This window comes from Rhea pennata, chromosome 1 (assembly GCF_028389875.1).
Source record: "Rhea pennata isolate bPtePen1 chromosome 1, bPtePen1.pri, whole genome shotgun sequence".
Classification (NCBI taxonomy): domain Eukaryota; kingdom Metazoa; phylum Chordata; class Aves; order Rheiformes; family Rheidae; genus Rhea; species Rhea pennata.
In genome coordinates, this window is record NC_084663.1 from 183,205,248 (window position 1) to 183,215,513 (window position 10,266).

At 42.1% G+C, this 10,266-nt stretch overlaps 1 protein-coding gene across 1 annotated transcript in view; it reads right to left on the reverse strand.

Annotated features, from left to right (window-relative positions):
- VWA8 (von Willebrand factor A domain containing 8) overlaps window positions 1-7,901 on the reverse strand; it is a 188,140-nt gene extending 180,239 nt beyond the window's left edge. The window contains exon 1 of the mRNA XM_062566964.1: window positions 7,882-7,901. The gene's annotated coding sequence lies outside the window, so the exon portion shown is untranslated. The remainder of the gene's footprint in view (window positions 1-7,881) is intronic.
- Window positions 7,902-10,266: the final 2,365 nt, after the last annotated feature.

Genomic DNA, 10,266 nt, shown 5'->3' on the forward strand with positions numbered 1-10,266 from the left:
CGGTTTCTTATCTCACAGACAGAAAATAATAATCTTAGTTATCATAATCTTTGAAGAAAGCAGTGGGATACAAGGAGTGCCTGATGTATACAAAGAGCTAGGTCTGCTGAAACAAGGAAGTGCCAGTCCAGTGGAAAGCCAGAGTCCAACAGGAAAGGGGGGCATCCCATCTGGGGGGCAGTCAGCATACAAAGCAAAAGGGTTTAGGAATCCATGCCATGCATGTCAGACGTTAGGGGCACAAAAAGACTACAACTCGATAACAAGTCACTGCAACAAGGGGATATGGACAGAACCTCGATACATGCAATGAGCTTTCTACTGCATCGGGAGTAGATGGGTCTGCACTGCAACTCTGCTGTGATGGCAACTCATAAATGTGCAGGTAACTAGCCAGCAACTACAATGCATAGAAACTCACATACTCCCTTCTTCACAAATACATTTTAGATAGACAACAATATTAATACATACATCTCTTCTTCTATAGCTGACAAAGGCCCTCTGGGTGAGCAGAGCATCATGTTGTTTCTCCCACTAAATCCTTTGAGGGCTACTGAAAACAAAGGCACCAAAGACCTCCAGCTCAGATCCTTGAATTGCAGAGGAGACAGCTAGAGGCTGAGAGAGCATGTGAGGAGAGTATCACTGCATGAATGCCCTGGGCTTTTACTTGTCCCCAAACACCTGCTACTCACCATTCTCAGAGAGAGTATAGTAGAGCTTGACAGATCTTTTACCTGACCCTCTATGGATGCTTTTATTGTATAATCTCAGTAAGAAGATTTCTTGAAGCCACATCTAATCACATATCAGTAACACTGTAAGACTGATACCTTTGATCTGTCTTCTATTTAAAAGCTAGTATCATGTCAAATAGCTCTCTTCTACTCCTCCTCCTTCCCCCCAAAATCCTATTCTCTAATTATACTATTTTTCTACATGCTAAGAAGAAAAAGGAACAGTTCTAAGTTTTTTACTGCAATGCGTCATATCTGAAGATAAATAGACTGCATCTCAACTACAATTTAAAAAATATATATAGCAGAAATGGTTTTATTTCTTCTATTTGACACTTTTGCAGTGAAATAATGCATTTTTATGTACTTGTATTTAGTTTTTGAGTAATAATTTTACACAATACAATTCAATCCCATGTGTAAACCTTTACACTATCAGGGTTCTTATAACACACCCCACTGAAACTTTAGGTACGCTTAGGTTTTAGGTGGTTGAGCTTACTGCCTTTTGACCTCTTTAGTCCTCAATTTACGAGAGATTTACATTCTCCAAAAGTGATCTTAGCCTACTAAACATTCACTTGCACACAGACCATCCATCTGGTCTCAAAAGCAAGTAACAGCAAAAATATGTTAAAACTGCAAAGTTGCTAAGCTTTGCTAGCACTAATCTCTATGTGATTAGATCACATCAGAGAAAACTTAAATAGCTAAATTATATCCAAATGTGTATATCTAGATCTTGATTTCATTGTAATGTGAAGGAAAATAAAAAAAAAAAAAATGATGCTTTCAGCTGATGCATTTATCCAACACATTTCCATAGGGGCACAGAAAAGAAAGCGTCAACCATCATCTTTGAAGAGCCAACTTATTTTTAAGAAACAGAAATGACACTTCCAAGGACTTGTTTTCTCTTTTTCTGCAACTTTTTTGAATATATTACTGCGGAAGAAAAGCAAACACGTCTACACAGCTTTTTCTCATTTCTTACTTGCTCGTTTACTGCCATCTTCATAGCAACAAACACTATAAACAGACAGAGGGTAGCACCGTAATGTATTTTGCTTCTTACACTGGCATTGAGAGCTTCCCAACAGAAGAGTAACGCAGCAAAAACACATTCCCTACACTCACTAGGTTTGCTTCTTGACCACCACTACCTTGGGGGCAGGTTTAGCTCAGTTGGTTCGAGCATGCTGCTGCTAATGCCAAAGTTGCAGGTTCAATCCCTGTATGGGCTATGCTGAGGGTTGGACTAGATGATCTCCAGAGGTCCCTTCCAACCTTACCATTCTATAATTCACGTACAGATGAGTTTGAGCTTAACTGCTGCTGATGTGACACTGTGGACTTACAGCAGTGAAATTAATTGGATGTTTAGACATAAAAACCTGTCTCCAACCTCAACAAACTGTTTCATTTAAGTCTTCCTGGTTTTCTGAGCAAAAGGAATGGTCTCCCCTTTCCCTTTGAGAAAACAAAATAATGACTTCAAACATACAAAATCTGAATGTTACCTAATTTCTACTCAACGTTATTTTTAGACCTTCCATCTTTTCATTTTTAGTTTTGAAGCTAATGTTTGATTTTTCAATTATCTATTTTAAGTCAATGATTCTTTTTACTGGTTAAAGTCCAAAGTATCATTCAGACAAAAATTTATATTTACTCTAGGAAGTGATCCGTTTCCTCCTTTTTTCTGTATTATTTCTGGATCTACAACACAAATATGAAAACTTCTTTGACATCCACTCATGTAAGAAGCTTACAGTCATTTATTAGAATAGAGCTATTTTTTTGTTTGGAGAAATAGCATGCCTGAAAGATAGAAAGACTGATGATGCCCAGCTACAAAAGTGTTATGATGCAAATAACCAGTTTTATATATGGTTAATACCATGATGATCTTACACAGGCTTCACATACACACTTCAACATATGTCCTAACATGTCTTGCACGTCAACACGGTCAAAAGTGCTACCAGGCCATCTCATCACTGTATCAAAAAATCATAGAAATATTGAGAGGTTGTGGAGTGTCCTTCTCTGGAGATCTTCAAGGCCCGCCTGGATGCAACCCTGTCTAACATGCTCTAGGTGACCCTGCTTGAGCAGGGAGGTTGGATTAGATGATCTCCAAAGGTGCCTTCCAACCTTACTGATTCTATGATTCTATGATTGGTTAGAAGGAACCTCTAGGGGTTATGGGACCTCAGGAGTACTCCAACTTCCTACTCAAAGACAGCTTATCACCAACATTAGACCAGCTCAGCTCTAGCTTTGGCCGAGTCTGAAAACTCGCAAGGATGGAAACAGCACAAGCTTTCTGGCTAACCCACTGCAATGCTGCACCACTCTCCTAGCAAAAATATTTTTCCTATTTTTCAGCCTGAAACTCCCAAGCCACAATTTGTGATCATTTCCCCTTTTTATTCCCCATCACTATCAAGAAGGGTTTAGCTGCATCATCTTTATAACTGTAATTGTAAGCTGCAATTACACTTTTCCTCCTTAGCCTTCTCCTCACAAACCTAACAAGCTCAGATTCCACAGACTCTCCTCGTTGTCATGGGCTTTAGGCCCTCAGCAATTTTGGCAGCCCTCAACCTGACCCCTATCAGCTTCTTGATACCTCCCAGGAACTGGGAAACACAAAACTGGACACAGCATTCGAGGTGCAGCCTCACCAATACCTGCTAGAGATTAACCTTCCCTTGATCATTGGCCTAAAACAGCAGAGTCTCTAGCGTACATGACATGCCATGAGAGCACAGTGCTGGCTCACATTCAACAGATATCCCCTACAGACCCCACATCCTTTTCAGCTGAGCTGCTTCTCAGCCAGTCTCTCCCTAGCCTGTATGGATGCACAGCATTACTTAGATCCAATGGCAGAACATTTCGCACTTCTTGAACTCTATGAGGCTTCTCCTGTCCCAGTTCTCAAGCTTATACAGGTCCCTCTGGACTAAAGATCTGCTATTTGTCAGATTGTAGGGATTTTGCCCCTATGTATTAAGTAGTACTTTTATAAAGCTATTCTATTGTTTGTCCTTATTTCTACTTTTATATGTCCTCTTTTGGTGTTTTAGGCCATGGAGAGGCTCCTTGATTGGCCAAGTAGGCCTCTTGCTGAAATTCCCAATCTTCCTGCACTGTGGGATGGTTCACTGCTGAGCTGTTATTACATTTTCTTTAAAAATCTTTCAGCTCTCCTGGATCCCTTCTCTTTCATGGTTGTTATCCAAGGGATTCCCCCTAGCAATTTCCTGAAAAAACTTCAGCACTCTTCAAGTCCAGAGTCCATACTCAACCATTTTACAGTCACCACTACCCAGGCTGCCATCTCTGACCATACCAGTCACAGTTTTTCCCTGCTTGTTAGCAGCAGGTCAAGTAAAGCATTATCCCTGGCCAGCCTCTCTGGCATTTGCATTATGACACTGTTACCAACACAGTCTAGAAACTTTCAAGATTGCTTCCACAGTACCAGACTGGTCTCCTAGCAGATGTCTGGATGGCTGAAATTTCCCATGAGAATGAAGGCCCATGAGTGGGAGGTTTCTGCTAGCTGTCTGTAGAAAGCAATATCCACTACCTCCTCTTAGTCATTTCGTAACAAGACACCGACCACATCCCCAGTGTTCCCTTTCAAATCTTATTTACGTGGCAAATGCTACTTATGTGAAAATTAGCTCATAGTGTTTTAAAACTATGTGAAGATTCCTGAAATACAATTCACTCAATGAAGGAAAAACAGACAATTAATCTATTCTAAACTGAGCTGTGGTATCAAATGTATTAGTATAATTTCAATAATGTATTTCAATTAAAATGAAATTATGACTGAAAACCAATATAGAGTTGTTTTTAAGACTTCCTACACTGGAAAGATACCAAAATAGACAAAATTGCCTTCAAAATTCACTATGGCATCTCCTATGAAACTATTCTGAGAGTTCCTGCCTTTGCCAAGCAGGTTCAACTTCAGGCTAATGTACTGAAACACGTAGTACTTGGAAAATACATCAACAAATATCATGACTGTAACAGTTGCTAAACAGGAAAAGTTAAAGTTTGAACAACTGTCAAATATTAAAACTCAGAGGCTATTTACTGACATTTACTCCTGGGAGTAGCTATGAAACTCTACCAAAGAGTGTAGAAGGCCAAAGGTAGTGTGTCAGGCAGAAGCTTATCTGCCTGACAGCTCATGCCTTTCTTCCAGCTAGATCTATAAGACTAATAAAAGATACTATTTTTTTTTGCCATCAATTCTTTCTTTCCTAATGTTAGAATCAGTTTAAATAACTCAGGCACAGCTCCGCAAACTTTCATCAACTGGCTTTAAAAGTCCCTGTCTCCATTTGCTGCATTCTCAATTGTGCTGATGCAACAGTTTGTAAGGCCTTGTAAACCAAATCACTGGAATAATTCAATCATCATTTCTACAATGCAACCCTGCAAGTACAACTGAGGAGGTAGCAAACAATAACATGAACATTAAGAGAAAGAGGAAAGAAGCGTCTTCAACAGGTTTTGCCAGTGAAGAACATATCACTAGAACTACACTCCCAGCTGTCAACATTTCAAATTCCAACCAGATAATGACTCAGGTGAAGTGGGAAAAGGGAATATGCTGAAAAGTATTAACTTCCATCAGCAACCAGTTCTTTAGTCTGTGACAGACCTGGAAAAAAAAATAAAAAGCCTCCTAAACACATAGTCCCATTCATAGTCTTCTTTCAGATTATGAATTTTTACCACAACCACTAACATCTCATTTACCAATAATCAACATTACAAGATTCCAGAATCTGACATACTTTTCATAAGATACCACATTATACCTATCAGACAAACACTCTTGTATGTATTATTAAGATGTTTTAGGCTTAAAGCACTGGTTTGGTTAGAATATGGGACTGACCATACCCTTAGAAGGTACAGGAAGCAAAGCTGGACAGGAAGATCTGCAGGAATAGGGAATGAAGCTAGCATGTATCTTGGTCCACATAAGCAATGAAGCATCAGTTGTCATACATCCATCAAGCAACAAAGCATGAGAGACCTTCCTTTGCCTGTAATACCAGCTGCATCACTTGACTGGAAAAGATAGCCTTTTTAAGCTCTTCAATTTTCACCTAACTCAGCATGTTCCTATGAAAGAATCTCTGAGATAATGTATTCTGTTAGATTTTTTTTTCCAAATTTTCATATTATAGACAGTTAGATCAAGTATTTAAATGTCAGTGAGCTGAACATAATTAGAATTTTATTTTGGTCAGCTAATAATGTTTTTAATGCAATAGTTCATAATAAATAACTGCTGTCTGCAACAGCTTGATTTTTCTTCAATCTTTTGGAAGGAAACAAAAAGCTTGCTTTAAAAGAATGACTCAGATAGCAATATTTATTTCTATAAATTAAGTTTCTCTCATTCAAGTTGAGTAAATCAAAACTCTTTCCAGCTATTCCTATTACCCTTTAGTCACTGTGTGCCCGTTTCTTACTTTGAGATTTCTCTTCAGCCTTAGTACTAGATAACTCTGTCCATTCCTCCACAGCCCCCAGTGCGCCAGCAAGACATATTCCACATTACAAAGACAGAGCTGAAGAGCTGAGCATGACTTCTTCACATATTACAGGACGAAAGCAGACAACAGCTTCTCCCTCACACTTAGAAAGTACCATCAGACATCAGATACAAACTATTGAGTAGACAACAACTTACTTTTTACCTGACTGATTAACAGCTTCCAGCCCTTTCAGAAATACTTTCCTTTCTCCCTTTTCAGTAGGGAAGACATGCAACTTTGATACAAAGACTTGTAATTAAAGCAGGCACCTGGCAATAATAAAAACACATGCTGCGTACAAAATTTCGGACCATCTCTTTTCATCTTCAGTAATCTCAGAGAAGTAATAGGGCCTGCAAGAGGATATGAAGGCACTTTTAAAATTAAAAAATAAAATTAAAAAAAGAATAATAGTATTTCTAACATCAAGGCCTCAAATTCATAGGACCACAAGAGGCACCATAAAGGAGAGCTTGTCTCAGATGCATAGAAGGCAAATACCCCTAACATCATCTCTCATCTAGTTTTTGACAGTTATAAGATTGCTGAAAGCTTTGAGGCATGACATTTAAATCTTCCCAGTAAAACTGTTACCATCATTGATGGTAAGTGGGAATACATGTATTATTCATATATATATATAGAGAGAGAGAGAGAGTATAATTGTGAATATTGCTGAGTTAAATTCAGTTACATTCTACAACACTGAGTGTTACCATCAAATTATTAAGTATTTGTAAAACACTGCCTTTGTTACTTTGGTTTCACTGAATTTCTCCGTATTTTGTCCGAAAAAAGGATGAAAAATCCTGATCTACCTTCTTCATGCAATCCTTTTACGCACCCTTAACTTGTTCCACTGTATTCCTCTTCTTTCCAAGGTAAACAACACTGATCTTTTTGATACTTCTCACAAATAAGGTATTTTCTGTTTGAAAAGGCTCAGTGGCACCTTATGGTTACCTACTCTTCGAAAAGATTTCCTTCTTGAAAGACTCAAACAGATAGTCGAGAAACGCATCGCTGTCAGCTAATCCTCTGATCAAAAAATAAAAATGAAGGTGGAAAGCGTTAAAGTGTAAGAAGCCCTAACTAAGGGCTTTAGCAAGCACCTCCCCACCAGAAGCTCTGCTCCTGCGGCCCGGTTTCCCGGCTGCTCCCTCGCCAGTCGCCGCTCGCCGGCCGGCCCCAGGCGTGAGCCGCCACCCCGACCCCGGAGCTGCTCCGCGCGGGGCTGTCACCTGCCCCCAAAGGGGCGCTCGGGCACCGTTTTCGGGTCACCCTGCGCGGCTCAAGGTCAAGCCCATCGCTCGTGGGCGCTGCTGCAGGGCAGCGCCGCTGCCCGCACAAACACGGGCCCCCGCCGCCGCCGCCGCGGGCCTGGGCGGGCGGACACCCGCCGCCTCGCACGCCTGCGGCAGCAGCTCGCCTTCCCGGGCGGGCCGCGGGGAAAGCGCCGCCGAGCCCCGCCGCCGCCGCCGCCGGCCCGGGCCTCGCTCCTTCCCCCTCCCGAGGCGCTCGTCCGCTGAGGAAGGCGCAGCCGCGGCGGGCGCCGTTACCTGAACTGCGCAGCGCCCGCGCCTCCAGGCGGAGCGGCCGCGGGGCGCCGGCGCCGCCGCGCAGCACCTGCCGCAGCAGCAGGCGGACCCTGCGCGCCGCCGGGCCGCCGGCGCCGCGGCCGAGGCACAGCACCCGCGACTCCATGGGCGGCGGCGGCGCGGCGCGGCTCGGGGGAAGGGGAACGCCGCCGCACGCAGTCCCGCCGGAAACCAGCGCCGGGCCGGCGGCGGCCGGGGCTGGGCCGGCGGCGGGGAGGAGGTGGCGGGGCGGTCCTTGCTGGCCGGGAGCGTGGTGGAGGCCGAGGGGGAGACGTGTGGAGAAGGGCCCCCCGAGCCGGGAGGGAGCAAGAAAAAATACGGGTGTGGGGGGACCCCGACGGTTACCTCAGGAGCGCACAAGTGTCGCTGGGGAGGGGCAGCCAGGGACATGGCTGAGGGGGAGAGCCCCTGCTGGGCAGCAACTTTTCTTTTCTTTCACTTTCTTTTATTTTATTTTATTTTATTTTCTTCTGGAAAGTAAATTGGAGCTGTCATTGCAATGGGATCTGAATATATATATATTTTTTAAAAAAACTTGCAGAGGCGTCCCAGGGTGCTGAATTCGCTTCCCAGCGTGGCGTCAGGGAAGGAGGACTGGCCTAGAAGGGCTTCACCTCGCCATTCCCCATGTGCCAGCCGCGGACTCGGCACCGGCCTGCAGAAGCGCCGGGTGACGGCCCAGAGGCGCACGGGCCCCTTCCAGGGCCGTTCTGACGGAGCGCACAGCGCGCTGCGAGCTCCAGTCCGCGCAGCCTCTTCTGAGTGGCCGGCCATGCCATCTCCCAGCGTTATTTCACTGAACAGCAGTTTGATGGCTGGGAGTGCGAAAGACAGGAATTTGTTGGTGCAGTATCAAAAACAGTACCTTATCGGATGGAAACACGAAGTTTTAGGTTTTGCCAAGTAAGGCCAGTTGGAGTGTGAACTATGGGATGAGAATGAAATAATCTTTACAGGAAAGTGGCTGAACTCCATAACTATGAACATTTAAAACATCCTGGAAAACAAACTATGAGGCACAATTGCTGTACTACTTCTGTGCATAAAAGAGATTTCCTAGTTTTAATTTCTTGAATTCTGTCACAGCCTGTTAATTCATCTATATTACACTAATAAAATGCTGTAACTGCTCTTCAGGAGCTCAGGTGCAGGTACTTACCTTGATTTATCTGTAACCCTGCACCCCAGCTTTATAATTCTGCCCTCTTTTCCCTTTTAAAGTCTCTTCAAATCTAATTTCTTTCATGAACAAATGCTTCTAAAATGTTGGATATCAAAATTTCTGTCTTCTTCTAATTGAATATTCGTTGCCTCCTGACAGCCAGGTCTGTGGGTTTTTCTTTTTTTCTAGCTTTGTCAAATGTGAAGATGAGCTAGGCATAGTTTTAGTTGAAGCCAAACCTAAAGCCCAAGGTAGTCCAAATTTATAATTGTATGAGATTTGATTTATTGTATCAAAGGCTTTAATTTAAAATTTGTCTAAATACAACTAATACTCTTTTTGGAATCTTTTGAATTTTTCACTTAGAATGCCCTTTTGTGGATAAATATTCTGAAACTGTACATAGATCCTGGGCAGAGAATTTTAAAATATTGAATAAAACCATCCTATAGAAATAAAATTACTACATTAAACATACTGAAGTCAGGAGATACAAAAGCTGATGATCTTTGAGCTGCAATAATTTACCACATTGTACGTGCCATGGATATGACTGTCCATAAATAAAATAAGGCTGAATTAATATGCCATACTATCCCAATGCAACTTCTTACCAAAACTCTTGGAATTAAATTATTTTATAGTTTAGGAAGAATTTAACCCAAGATTGTACTTACTCAGGAGTGGCATTTTGCACCTACACAGTTTAGATTTTAGATTTTCATAAAGGATAATGTTACTGGGGTATTATATTTCACAGATTTATTTTCCAACAGAAGTTACTGCTCTTGAATGTATTTAAAAGATTGGGAGTAAATTTTAGAATAATTTGTGAAAGACTGAAACCTTCGTTAGGTCCCATTTACACTAACAAGACTAATTTCAAGAAAAATCCAGTTGAGCCTTGGATCTTAGCACTAATAAGAAAATGGTGAGGGAGCTTGGCCAAAGCTAGAAGCCAGAGTCAGGTTAACCTGTTTACAAGTAAATCTATACTTCAGTTTTTAGGTATCCCAGTATACATAGTTACCTTACCTGGGCTGTGAGGTATTTTCCCTGGTATATCTCCTGTTTCCTGGATGTTTTAAGCAAAGAATGCCTCAAGCTCTGAACAATTTTTTGAGAAGACAACCACTTCTGTCTCTTTCTGGAAACATTTTAAGGAGTGTACCAATCATCTGATT